At 40.6% G+C, this 14775-nt stretch overlaps 1 protein-coding gene across 7 annotated transcripts in view; it reads right to left on the bottom strand.

The window, feature by feature from the left end:
• ZBTB7C (zinc finger and BTB domain containing 7C) overlaps nt 1-14775 on the bottom strand; it is a 505030-nt gene that overhangs the window by 127874 nt on the left and 362381 nt on the right. The gene's annotated exons all lie outside the window — the stretch shown is intronic.

The raw sequence follows: 14775 nt of genomic DNA, 5'->3' as shown, positions 1-14775 counted from the left end.
CCTATTATGTGCTAGGCATTATGATAAACACTGGTGATAAAAAAAAAAAAGGTTAAGAAAAATAAAAGCCCCTAGTGTCATAGAGCTGTCACCTCGGGGAAGATAATATGTAAACAACTGTGTACAAACAAGATGTATACAGGATAAATTGGAAACAATTTCATTTCACAGGGAAGGCCCTTAGATGAAAGACTGGGGAAAACTTTTAGCAGAAGGTAGGATTTTAGTTGAGATTGATGGAAGCCAGGGAAGCTAGGAGGCTAATATTATTACCATGGAACCCAAGTTTCCAATTTGTGAGTTGGACACCTACCTGGTATATCCTGATGGACTCTTTTGCAAGTTTACATGGATGGGAGGGTAGTCTCACCCTTCCCCATGGAAATAGGTTATCTATTTTCCTCTTGGAGAACACAGGGATAGTATGACTCTCTAGGAATACCCCTGATAAGGGAGCATGGCTGTCAATCTCCCTCTATAACATTTAAGTACAGTAGTCATCAGCACTCCAACCACCCACTCTGTTCCAGAGATTTTCTGTAGTATGAATCAGCTGGACTAGTCATAGTTAGAACTATCAGTAGTTCAAAGCATAGGCAGAGAAGAAAGGATAAAGGGAGACGAAGAGAAGGAATGGCAAAGGGGGAAGATGAAGAGGAGGAAAAAAATAGAGAGGGCAAAAGAAAGAAAAGAAAAAGAGATGTATATGGTAGGGGCTGACACTAACACCTCACATTTGCATAGCCAGGAGATTCAGAATGCTTTCTTCTTAACGCCTACCTGAGGTCTGTGGTAGGGAGAGAATGAATGGGAGATTTTGACATGAGGGTAGGGAAATTTTGGAGTTTGTACATTTTGGGGAAAGTAAGCAGGAGATCTAGATTGTGTGCATTTGTCTGCCCTGGGCTTCAGGCTAACTGCTTAGGCCAGCAGGAATACACAGACTACCTGGGGAGTGGCGGTGGGAGTGGGGGTGTTTGATATGACGTTCCAGGAGACAGCATAAAGACCAGAGAAGAAGGTAGGAACTAAAGATAAATTTCATCCACCTTTTGGCTTTGTGGCAGCTCATCTATATTGTTAAGGTTCAAAACTGACAAAGGGAAATGAGTAAGGAGAGGGAAGTGAATGAAACCCAAACACACTTGGGATGGCTTGGTATCTCTTTAAGATGTCCAGACATTCTGGTTGAGACACAGGGCTTCAGACAACAAAGATCCCAGAGCATAGGATAGTTTTTAGGACACACAGAGATAGATACATGCACCTCCTTCCACCTACATGGGTAAAAACAATGCTTAAGAAAGACAGTCACACACAAAACGCTACTCTAAACTTGCTTCTTTAAAAGCTGCCAAGTGAGAAGGAGTCATTGACAAGTCCAAGGCAAGTCAAGCCCACTTCCTTTTATTTGCTACCTCTCCCCTTCTAGAATGTCACCTGTTCTGCAGGCCCAGGCCTCTGAGGCATTCATTCCTATTCAATTGGACTTTCACTGCTATTCCTTTAAAAAAAAAATGGTTTTTTTTCAATGCACACTATAGCAGCCGCTCTAATATAATCAGAGCCTATTCACTGGGAAACGAAAGGTGCTAAGTTCATTCGAGGCCCTGCCTCCTGTTTCATCACCTGGCTTTTCTCTTGTTGGAAGGCAGAAATGCAACCCTTCCCCTCACTCCACCCCACTTCGTTCCCTCCGATAGCTTTAATAAACTATTATTTCAGCCCTCAAAACACAGCTGTACTGTGAATTGTCCAGCAAGTATTATGGGAAGCAGCCCAAGGCCTGGGAGCTGAGAGCTAGTCTCTGAATTAAGCCCTACCTTTCCCACTCCTTCACCCTTCTCCAGGCACCAGGTGGAAGCCAGAGAGGAAAAGGGGCAGGAGGGGAAGTCTAAGACTCACTCCAGGACCAAGGACCACATTGAAAAACCAACAATGGGCCCAGCATTGAGAAGGGGGAATTACTGAAAGGGGGCCTTCCAAATTGAGGCAGCCTTGGGAGTATAATTTTAGGGATCCAGGGAAGAGTCCTTTCATAAGATCAGAGATTTTGAGCTGGAAGAAGAAAACTACTGAGATCCTCTTCTCCCTCTCCCCCAACCCCAAAACAAAACAAAACAAAACAAAAAACCCAGCAAACAAAACAAACCCTTCCCTGTTTAGCTCCCTTATTACCAAAATTTCAACCCTACAGATTCACTCTTTTGGCCTCCAGGCTTGTCTCACTATAATTTCCCCCTCTCCCTCACCCATATTATCCTACAAATCCTTCATTATGCTTGTATGGAGGCAGGATAGCAAGGATGAAGGAAAGAGAAAACTGGAGTAGGAGGACATGCAATTTAATCCTGACACAGCCTCTGTTCTCTTTTCTGTAAAATGGATATAATACTTCACAGAATCACAAAAGCTAATAGTTGGAAGCAAGCTCAGAGACTGACCTACCTGAATAAGAACTCTTTCCTATAATATCCCCACAAAGAATTATCCATCCTTTTCTTGAAGACTTTCAGTGAGGAAAAACTGGTTCTCTCCCTCCTAAGTAAGTTAGTTCACTTTGGACTATCTTCAGTTGTTAGAACAGTAACGTAGAGTCAAAAGAGCCCCAAACTTAGGGTCAGAAGACACAAACAGGTTCAAGGTCTGCACCTCAGTTTCCTCATCTGGAGAATGGGAATACTAATACATATCCTGCCCATCTGCAAGGTTCTTATGCACAGTGCCTGGGATGTAGTAGGTGCCTGATAAAATAGTTTTTTAACTGTAAGATTTTATTGTATAAGAAATGATGAGCTCGTTGATTTTAGAAAAACATGGATAGATTTGCACAAAATAATGGTGAGAACCCAATGAACATTGTATACGGTAACACCAACACTGTTTTAAGAATAACATTGAGTGACTAAGTCATTTTGACTATCATAAATGCCCCTATTAACTACAAAGAACATATGAAAGAAGCTATCTGTATCCAGAGAAAGAACTGATAAATAGAAGTATGTGAGGATGATTTTACATATGTGTACATATATGCATATATGGATTCACACGTATATACACACACATATTTGTGTCTAATGGCAATCATCTCTAAGATGAGGGGGAGGGAAAAAAGGGAAAAAAGAAATTTACATGATAACTCTATTATATATTTAAAAGAAGTAGCAAGTTGTTCATAATAGATTTGTAATTTCATATGAAATCATCTTTTCTATTCTACTAGGTTATGGAAATGCTTGTTTTATTTCATAAATTAAAAATTAAGTAAAATCTTTTAAAAAGATGTTATATACAGTATGATGGAAAGTGGATTGGACTGAGAGACGAGAGACTTAGGTCAAATCTTACCTCTGGTGTTCTTTTTTGACCATGAGTCTCAGCTTCTGTACCTATAAAATGGGGATAATATATTCCCTCCCTACCACCCAGGGTTGTTATAATAATAAAAATGGAGTAACATGAAATGCCACATATGTATAATTTATTATTATTATTAGGAAATTTTAAAAGTATAAATCTGCCTCTTTGCAAGTTGTACCCAATGCTTCTAGCTCTTCCCTATACTTTATAAATTAAATCCACCTTTGAAATGATGGCCTTTCCAGTACTTGAAGATAGCTAACACATTCCCCTCCAAGTGTTCTCTCCAAGACAAAATATCCCCAGTTCCTTCCACTGACAGTCATGTGACTTGACCTCAAGGTCCTTCGCAGTCCCAGTTGTCTTCCTTTGGATGTTTTCTAGCTTGTTGATGCACTTCCTACAATATGGTCCTCAGAACATTCAAGGAAAGTCATCACTATGTCACACAAATGTGAGCACAAGGACCCTGTGTGAAAACTGGTGTATTCTACTAAACCTTAGCAGGGTGGAAATCTGACTCAGGGCTCTATGAAATCTAGAAAGCAAGCACTTAATAAATACTTAACTTTTCATGTGATCTTAAAATGTGGGGGAGAGGATAATGTAGTTGGAAGAATCCAGAATTGGGCAGCTATGTGGCAGGCCTGGAGTCAGGCCTGGAGTCAGGAATACTCATTTTCCTGAGTTCAAATCTGGCCTCAGACATTTACTAGATATATGACCATGGGCACGTCACTTAACTCTGTTTGCCTCAGCTTCCTCATCTGTAAAATGAGCTGGAGAAGGAAATGGCAAATCACTCTAGTATCTTTGTCAAGAAAACCCCAAAATGGGGTCATAAAGAGTCAAACATGACAGAACAGCAACAGAATTGGGTGAAACTTACTCTAAGGCAACCACATTTGGGCACCATCTTTTAAGGTAGATACTAACAAGTTGGAGAGCTTACAGAAGAGGGGGATCAGGATGAAGAAAGTCCTCAAGAGGACATATGAGGATCAGCTGAAGGTCCTGGAAATACTTTCCTTAGAGAAAAGAAGAATTGGGTGGTTGGCTAGGAAATATAATATATAAATATTAATTAATTAATAATTAATATATAATAATAAAATATAATGTGACTGCCATTTGGAAGAAGAACTTGACCCAAGAAGGAAGCATGAGGAACAACGGAAAGGAGTTTCAAAGAAGCAGACTGAGGCTTATGCCAATAGATTTAGAGGAGGAAGGGGATCTGAGAGGTCAGAGGATCATAGATACTGAGCTAGAAGGAAATTCAGAAGCTGCGTGATCCAAACTTCTTGTACTATTAGGAAGCTCAAGGGAAGCAAAGCAATTTACTCAAGGCTACACAGGTAGTGGTGGGGTGGGGTGGAGAAACACTATTTGAACTAGAATCTCTGATTCCAGAGTCAGCATTCTTTCCACCATACCATATTTCAACTCCTTTATTTTATAGAGGGAAGCGAGACCCAGAGATGTCAAGTCCCATAAGTAATAAATGGCATAGCTGAGATTGGAACCAAATCTGATGCTCTTTCCTGTTTGTCACTTTGTTTATGTTAAGTCTTTTAGCAGTTACTGCTGTTACTGCTCAGTCATTTCAGTTATGTTTAAATCTTTGGGACTCCATTTGGGATTTTCTTGGCTAAGACACTGGAGTGGTTTACTATTTTTCTCCAGTTCATTTTACAGATGAGGAAACTGAGGCAAACAAGGTAAAGTGACTTGCCCAGGGTCACACAGCTAGTACGTGCATTTGAACTTTTATCATAGCACCACCTAGCTGCCTCTTTTAGGAATTAGAGCTGTCCATAAGTCCAGAACTGAACTGTCTAGGAGGTAGGAAATGGTTTTCCCCTCAGTATCTCAAGTAAAGGCCAAATAAACAGTTGTTGGAGATGTGGTCAAGGGGATTCTTGTTCACACACAGGTTTGATGGTTTCTGAAGTTTCTTTTTAAAAACGGAGAGTCTGTGATTCTGTTTGCTGGAAAAGATCTTATAGCTCACATTTATATAGCTCTATGGGCCAGGCACTGTGCTAAGCACTTGACAAATATCTCATTTGAGGAAGCAGTGGAAAATGGTAATTTTATCAAGCTGCAACTCTGTACTGATCCCAAGACATCTACAAATTTAGATAAATTCCTAAAATGAACTTTCCTTGTAATTCTCTTCTTTCTTCAAAGGTTAAGTGCTTATTCCCAAGCAGTTTTCTTGACCTACCCTATTCCTCCCAGCCCCCACCAATCTCTGTCTAACTGGGACACCATTTCACTGGGGTCTGGCTAATAGAAATTTTCCTGTGTTAAATTCAAGGTTTTCCTTTGTTCTATAGCTTCAGGGCTGGGGATATAGTAGGGGAGTGGGGCTGGGATGGGAGGGTGGAGGTGTGAGTCTTCATAGAGAATCTATTAACCACTATCCTCCCAATAATTTCCACTATCAACTCATCAAAAACATGGACAAACCATGAAGCAACCCTATCAAGATCATCATCTTGGAACTGGTTGGCAAAAACTTGCCAGAACAATCCAGAGTTCCTAGTCTATCCAAATTATCTTACAGGGCAAGAACATGAGCAAGAAAGAGAAGGGGGTGGGGTTGATAGGGGAAAAGGGAGAGAGAGAGGGAGTGAATTAAAGCCTATGTTCCCATGAGCATCTACCTCAGAATTGTCCTAGAGTTAAAGGAAATCATTTAGAAAAGTTTTATTTATATTTGGATCTTATTTGCATTTAACTTGTCAAGGTCAATGTCAACCACATAATGGATCTATCTAAAAAAGACTTTCAAGGTAAAATCTCAATATTCTTTCTATTCCAACGCCTCAATATGAATTGCAGGTGACCTTGGGTTCCTGAAGGTCCAACCTGGCCCCTTGAGAGATTGTGTGCCTGTCATCCAAGGATCAGCAAAATGAAGGTCCAAAGAGCTACTCACTAGAAAGCAGGTCACAGGGTGTCAAATTGTTTTTGGTCACAGCAGCCCACAGAGATAATTTTCTAAGATGAGGAAACATTTTGATCTGTCAATAGAAGTTACACCTATGCTAAAAATATAAATTCTTTCAGTGTTCTTCCAAGGTCCCATATTTACCCAAATATTTACCACAGCAATATTTATAATAGCAGAACAGTAAAAATAAATTATGGTCCAATGACTGACTGGTGGCCAAATGAATTATTGTATTTTAATGTAATGGAATATTATTGTGCCTGAGGGATGACAAATCTGGAAAGAATTGTGTGACCTGTTGCAAAGTGAAGAAAGCAGAACCAAAAGATCAACATACACATGACTGTAAAAGTGTAGACAAAAAGAACAGTAAAAGGTATCGGGGGCAGGGAAGTATAGAAGATGGACATAGATTTAGGAAGTCCTGGGTTCAAATTCTGTTTCAATCATACACCGGCTGTGTGATACTGGACACAACCTCTCTGGCCCTCATCTCCAAAATATGGGTGCTGGACTGGATGACTTCTAACCTGTCTTTTTGCTCCAAATCTTGGATTGTATGATCTTAACAAAACTCATGTTAAATACAAAGGACAAAGTTGATTCCAAAATACTAAACTTAAATTTAGTACACATCTTTTCTGTTGAAAAAAAAAAAAAGGTCAAATACAAGAGGAGAAAGGAATGAACTGATTTTATGGGAAGATGCTATTGGAAAGGATGCATTTCTTGGGAAGTGACTGAAGGGCTGAAACAAAAGAGACAAATCAATCTTGTGACACAGGAAGACCATCACTCTCCCAATGAAATGGGACCAGGGAATGGTCCCATTCTAAGCAGACAAATGGCCTGATTCTCACATCAGTGAACACAGTTCTGTTTGATTCAATAAACATCATTAAGGGCTATGTTTCAGACTCTAGAGATACAGAATTTTTTTTAAAGACAGTTTCTGCTCTCAAGAAGCTTACTCTAAAGGGCAAAATCTGGAATAAGTAGAAGAAAAAAAGGTAAAATCTGCCAGAGAGAAAAGAAAGATCAAAACTAAGTACTCTGGGAAAATATGAAAAGGGAAAGATTACTTTGCAATGGAATCGATCAGAGAGGTCCAAAACCTCCAACAGCTAGAGGGGGAAGCAGCAGCATTATTGCCTAGGAAAAACCCCATCAACTCCTGCTTGGTCACACAGACATGAGAGAGAATGTATCTGGGGAAGGATGAGATTTGTCCCAATTTAATTCCACAGATATCTATTACGTACCTTTTTGTGAAGAACACTGAAACTAAGGGTTAAGGGAGATATAACATTTTCTTAACAGCTGCTACCTTCAATGAGTTTATAGTCTCCTTCCTAATCTCTCTGTTGAAGGCAGAAGAATAATCTTTCCTACTTTCATCATTTGACGGCTGTCATCCATACCTGGGATGTACCCCTTCCCCACCTCTGCCATACAGAATGCCTCCCTTCCTTCACAACTCTCAGGTACCACTTCCAAAAGCAAGTATCCTTACCTTTTTTTGTATCACGGACCTCTTCAGCAGTTGGGTGGTCTATGGACCCTTTCTCAGAATAATGTTCAGAATACATAAAATAAGATACATAGGATTGCAAAAGAAAACCATTATATTGAAATATAGTCATATATGTTTATATTTAAAAGTTCAGACTCTAAGTTAAGAGCCCCTAACTTACGGGATAACTGTACTAATCACTCTCTTTTCCTCCCAGAAACCAGTGCCCAAACTTTTGTCTGTTGTGTACATATTGTTTCCTTCCAATAGAAAGTAGAAATTATTTTGGGCCCTCCTGGCTTAGAATGAAAATCAATGGTAACTGTTTCTCTTTGGAACAGCAACTCTGAGGGTTTTCCCTTCCCAGCTTGTTTTTTTCTTTTCTTTTTCTTTTTTCTTTCTAATTAAAGGGGCTGTCCTTTGACTCACTTCTTAAAGAGGCCTGTTCGCTGAATGGATGTTACCTCACGGTAAGTTAATACCTGAAAAGGCTTTAGCCTGAAAGGGCCAAGGTCTCCCAGCACATCCTGGGCCATCTCCAGTCACCCTGATGAATATCTGGCCACTGGACGCAGATGGCTCTGGAGGAGAAAGTGAGGTTGGTGACTTTGCACAGTCTTCCCTCACTCAAATCAAAGTCATCTGTAAGTCATGTCATCGTCTACCTGATGTCATGATCCTCTTCAAAAACAAAGAACAAAGATGAGAAATTCTGATGGAGAGGAAGCATAAAACTACATGTCATGAGAGGCCAGAAGATAAGAATCAAGGAAGCCTTCATGGAGGAAGTAGCATTTGAAATGCTCATAAAGAATGAGTAAGATTTTACAGGTAAAGAGGATGAAGAAAGACACTACAGGCTCACACAAAGACAGTGTGAGAAAAAAATCAGAGATGGGAAAATTGCAGTTTAATTGGAGTCAAGTATACGTCTGAAAAGATAGGGTGGTACCATATTGGGAAAGGTCTTTCAGGGTCAAGGAGATTTGAATCTTATCCTTTCGGTAAAGAGTCCTCCACAAAAGGAAGACTGATCTAGCAGTACTATCAAGAATGGTTTGGAGAAGAAGAGATTAAAGGTGGAAGTCTTGGTTGTGTGGTTACTGCAGTAGTCCAGGTTCGTGGCAATGGCCTAGGATACATAGAGAATGCTAGAGAGGAGGGGATGGATTTGAGAGGTCTAGGTTTTTTTTGGAGGCAGCAACCATTGTTTCACCCTTCATCTCTACTCCAATGAGAGCAAGGTGTAGTGGAAACAGCATTTGGAGACAGGTTTGAATCCTGGCCCTACCACCTGTGTAACCTTTTAAAGTCAAGGATTTTCTCAGTGTGAGTTCCCTCATCTGTAAAATGAGCTTAATAATTCAATCCGTTCTCATAAGCTTTTGTTAAGCACCTACTATTTGCAAAGTACTAGGCAGGTCCTCAGGATTCAGGTGCTTACTTTCTATTTGGGAGATACAAGAAGTAAACATACAAGTATATACTCAATAATTTGAGATGGGAGAAAGTACTAAGAACTAGGGGGATTCTATAAGAAACTGACTAGAGCTGAATCTTGAATGAAACTAAGATGTCTAAGAGAGAGAGGTGAGGAGGGGGTCAACAGGTTTGGAAGGTCTAAGGCAGCCTGGAAAAGATCCTAGAGGTGAGAGATGCAATTTCAAATTCAGGAAAAGCAAACAGGATAGTTTGACTTGAACCTAAAATACATCCAGGAAAATAAAATGAATTGACCATAGAAAGGAAGATTGGAGGCTCCACTCAGCCTTGACTTTTATGCTCTTTTAATACCAAAGTTTCAAATATGGGCCAAGGGGGTGAGTGGTGATATCATAGGCAATAATAATACTAGCATTGCAGGTTTACAGGGAATAAGCTCAGTTTGGGACATATTGAGTTTCAGAAGCTGGTAGGATATCGTGTTGGACGTGTCCTGTGCAGACTGTAGCTTTGGAGTTCAGGAGTAAGACCAGGGCTAGAGATCTAGATTTGGGAGATATCTGTATCAAAGATGATAATTTAAGCATGTTTTCTTCTTTTTATGAACTATAAGAGCACATTAAGAAAAGGATAAAGAGCAAGACTTCAGAAAAGGGAAAAAGGCAATTTAAAAAAATTCCAGGCATAATTCTACAACAGAGAAAAGTAAAATTAATTTTACAATCTAGTTTTAGGACTAAAGCATTCATCCACTGAAGATGAATATTCCTTTCGATTATTTGTTATACTCTAGTTAAATTAGTTCTACGTAATCTTGCAATAGTATTATTTTTATTAAGTAGTAACATCCAAGATTCAAGTTTGAATCCTTCCTCAGACACTTAGTGGCTATGTGGCCTTGGACAAGTCTCTTAATTTCTCTGTATCTGAGTTTTCTCATCTGTAAAGTGGGGGCAATAATAATGCAAGATTATTGTAAGGATCTATTATCACTATATTATTTCCTTTGCTTTCTTAATATTTTCTCTCATTTCTCCCAAGTCATGAGAAAGCTAACAAACAAGAGAATAAAAAACTGAAAAGGGAAACACACACATACACACACACAACTCTGAGGAAGTTAGTATGAGGCAGGCAGCTTCAGAAAGGAAAAATACAATCTCTGACTAATATGAAGGAGACTCCAAATTGCTTTTGGCAGAAATCTCTCAACCCCAGATTCCCCTCCCTCTATTCATCTCCTGCAGTTCCCAGCCAAAAGAAAATAAACTGTACAGCTATCTCACTGGCCCAACCTGTACTGTGGGGTGGCTGAGAGAGGACTGAGCAAACAAACAGTGGTGTACCATTATACACCTGTGTAATTAGTGTAAATACCAACAAATATCCTGGTGTAATCCACTTTTATCTCCATGGTCATCTGAATTTTTTGAAGCACCCCTCTTTTTTCCTGATACTACTGAAATTGAATGAAGTATGATATAATCTCCTGATCTCAAACACAGGAGACCAAAAAAAAAGTCTTTTCAATCCTAGTCTGGATGGCCCAGGTGAAGGAAAACCCTCAAACTCCACTTGATATGACATTCACTTCTCCAGAAAAGATTTATCGGGGCATGTTTCTCAAGAAAAAAACTAAAAGGATGGTTAATTTTAGAGGCAGTTATCTTAAACTTATTATACTGTTCAAGACAGAAAGAGAATTAAATAGCCCAAATGGCCCTGAATATTTATTGCTGCTCTGCATGTCTTTTAAAAGATCCAACATCATTTTATTTGAACAGATATAAAGGGCCAACTAAAACAGAGAGGCTAGAATGTCAGGATTTGCCTCTACTCAAATGAATTGTGGCCAGTCAGTCCATCAGGACCCTCAGGCTGCTGTGGGATATTGGCTACGAACAGTTAAGCAACCTAGTTCATTGGAAATGGAACTTAACTGACAATCAGAAGACCTAGCTTCCTGGCCTAGATTTCAGCAAATTACCTTCTCTTTAATCTCTTCTTTCTCTTTCTCCTTCTCCCTCTCTTCCCACCCCCTTCTATAAAATGAGTAGATTGTACTACAGGACTGCTATGATTCCTGTGGCTCTAAAAGTCAAATGATTCTATGAACTTCTGCTGCATTGTGATTACAGCAGATATGGCATGCAAAAGGTCACTTTCTTTCTTAATTAACAGCTGATACTATTCTGCCAGTAGAAGTTTTTGTTTTTGGGGGGTTTTTTTGTGGGATGGGTATCACATAGGGCTCCTCCTCTCCAAAATGGCTTGTGAATCCACAACATGGCCAGTGACCTCCTTCTTACTGGCCACTCTGAAGACAAAGTGGCTAACAACACAGATGGCATTGGGGGAAGAGGGGCTAAAACACTTTGCTCAGATATTTGTCCATTCTCTTTTCCATTCCATCTCATAAGTACCCTCCAGGTCTTTGCTCCTCTCCAACTCCACTTTACTCTGGTCACTTCACTCAGGGGGGATTTCTTCTCTCTCTCCAGATCCTGACCATCCTTCAGAGCTCATCTACAACCTTCATTTCCATGAAGATCACAGATTTAGAACTATGAGGGATTCATATAGTCCAACCTCTTCATTTTATGGATGACTAAATTTAGGCTTGGGGAGATTAAATCATTTGCCCAGGATCACATAGATAGTAAGTGACAAAGAGGGTATGCAACACTCTCTCTCTCTCTCTCTCTCTCTCTCTCCATACACACACACACACACACACGCACACACACACACAGACACAAACACACACATATATATACACATATGCATACATACATATGGGGAGGAGAAGGGGGACAGGGAAGTGGAGAGATAGGTGGATTCAGTGATTTATATGGTACTTCCCTGCTCTGAATCCAGTGATTTATGAAATTAGCCAGTTTCAACATGAGCTTATTAGTGGTGCCAATGGTTCCATCTCCATTAGCTATCTACAGGGGCATGCTGTGGTATAGTAGAAAGAGCACAGGATTGGAAAGTTGAAAACCTAGTTTCTAGATCTGCTTCTACCACTGACTTGCTGTTGTGATCTCAAGCAGTCACTTTAACCCTTTGTGCAACAACTTTCACATGTGTAATATGAGCTATCTCACCCAGGTGATAGATAAAAAATCTCTTAGAGAAAAAAACCCCACTTTAGTTCTAGATAAATTCAAGAGATTATTTTAATTGGTGTTTCAAAGTTAATTTTAAACAAAAAAAAATTCAATTCAACTTACTTTACATTTATTGCCATTGGAATAAATAAATCTCAACACATAACAGATTCATAACAACTTAAGTCCCCTTCAGTAGTTTTTGTTCATCCCAAACTTTTACATTTTCCCTTTCACCCAGAACATGTAGAGTAAACTGTTCTTCAAAGATTCTGCTTTAAACTGTTCCATAAAGGTCTTTCCAGCTTTCTTTATATTCCTTGGATTTATCAATCTTAATTATATTATGAAATTCTACTATCTTAACCTAACCCAATTTGCTCAGCTATGTTTTTTTCTCTTCAATTGTGAGACATCTAGGTTGCTTCTAGGTTTTTGCAATTGCCAATGATGGTGCTATAAATATTTTTTAATAGATAGTTTCTTTTTACTCCTTTTTGACATTTAAGAGCATGTTCTCAGGATTGAGATTACTGAGTCAAAGTATGATTACTTTTTGTATCTTCTGCAAATTGTAATGGATTATTATGTATCCAGTTGTGTGCGTGTGTGTGTATTTTCTCAAAGTTGAAGAGATTTATCCAGGGAAACACTATGGAGAAAGCAAATGCTAGGTGCTTTTCTTAGGTATTTTTCCTTGCTTGGGTACTTGGAAGGAGGAGGGGGGCGGGAAAGAGAGGGAGGGAGGGAAGGAGGAAGGGAGGAAGAGAGAGAGTGGTGAGTGTCAGGGAGGGAGGACAAGTATACTGTATATGGATTCCTTTCTTGGCCACACCCAATGAGGTGAGTTTAGTGGGGTCCACCAAGCCTCTTGGAGAGCTTCAGTTTTTCTATTTACCTGGGTGAAAGTTTCATAAGGAGTTGAAGTTGGGGAGGGGGAGGTGGTAGGAGAAACTCGAACCTGGCATTCTTTCTTCTGTTTGCCTCCACAAACGACTCCGACATTTTACCAACGGAGAGAAAAGAATCGGATTATTTCAGCCGATTCATTATCAATTAAAAAGTACTGAACAAAACGGGGTTCCAACAGCTCATTGATTAGCCAGTCTGTCCAAGGTAAATGTAATGAACACATCCTATCTTGCAAAGGCCTTTTTGTAAAATAGATGTTAGAAAAAGCAGAACTTCCCTTCTTCCCCCTCCCCCCCAACTCCCATGCAAATACAGGAGTTTACAATTTAGACGGAAGCACAGAAACACTTTTCCCGAAATAAGGGAAGCATGCTTTCCAACCAACTTCGTCAACAAGTGCAAAGGATCAGGGAGCTGACCGAGTGCAGGACTCCCTCTGCGAGGCAAGGGAGGGGACCTGGAGCCAAGATCCTGGTTCATTTCCTGCTCTTTGCAAGGGCTACGGCTCAGACCTAGAAATAGCATTCTGCTTTCCCCGCAGATTTCAGCCCTCAAGGAATTTCGGATTTACTCCACTCCAACTTTAGGGAAACAGCGAACGCATTTCAGCCTGATCTACGGGTGGAGTGAACATCCAGTTAACCAAGCCAGAGGCATCCCAAGGCCGGCATCTCAAACACTCCAGCAGAGTCAGCCTATTCCTACAGCCAAGGACAAAGTCTTTCGACAGCCACAATTGCATAGATCTCCACACACTCAAACCACAGCAGTGCGAAGATAGAAACCTGCATGGCATCTTCGGGAACGCGACCCTCTGGCTGGCCTGCCTCCTCCCCTCACAAATAGCGAGAGCCCAACCAGCCTCCCCCCTCCCCCGACAAAGGCCAGGGTCACCCCGGGATAGAGCAGGCAAGGCGAACCTCCTAGCTCCACATCCCCGCCTAAACTCCTGAGAGAACACAGTGGAGATATACTGCAGCCTCTGCCTTCCCTTTCCCTCGTTAATTTCTGGCACAGCTTTGGGGGCTGTTGCTGCAGGACCTGGGTGGCTTTCCCCACAACCTGTAGAGTACAGCAGCAACCAATGACGCCCTTCCTCACAGTCGCCGAACTAAGGCTTGCGTGAAAGCTGCAGAACCTTTTAAATAAAGCTTTCAGTACCCCTTCCGCCCCCCACCCCCGACTCAGATTTGGCAGGGTTTGCTTATGGCTGTGGCTGGTTAAAGTTTCTTATCTGGCAATCAATGGGGGAGTGGGGTGAAAAGGGGACGTAAACTAACCATGAACATCCTGATTAACCTACTTCTTTTAATCATTTAAAAGGCTTCCACGCAGTTTCACCACTTCCACCCCCACCAGCATCCCCCAAAAGAAGATGATAGAGCCTGGCTCTGGTAGGAGTGAATGTCAGAGACCCTACTGGTTTGGGGTTTTTTGTTTTTCCAATTCATTGTAGATTCCAACCTGCC

This window comes from Notamacropus eugenii, chromosome 4 (genome assembly GCF_028372415.1).
Source record: "Notamacropus eugenii isolate mMacEug1 chromosome 4, mMacEug1.pri_v2, whole genome shotgun sequence".
Classification (NCBI taxonomy): Eukaryota; Metazoa; Chordata; class Mammalia; order Diprotodontia; family Macropodidae; genus Notamacropus; species Notamacropus eugenii.
Note: the sequence above shows the minus strand (reverse complement) of the source record. Positions and strands in the feature narration are given on the sequence as shown.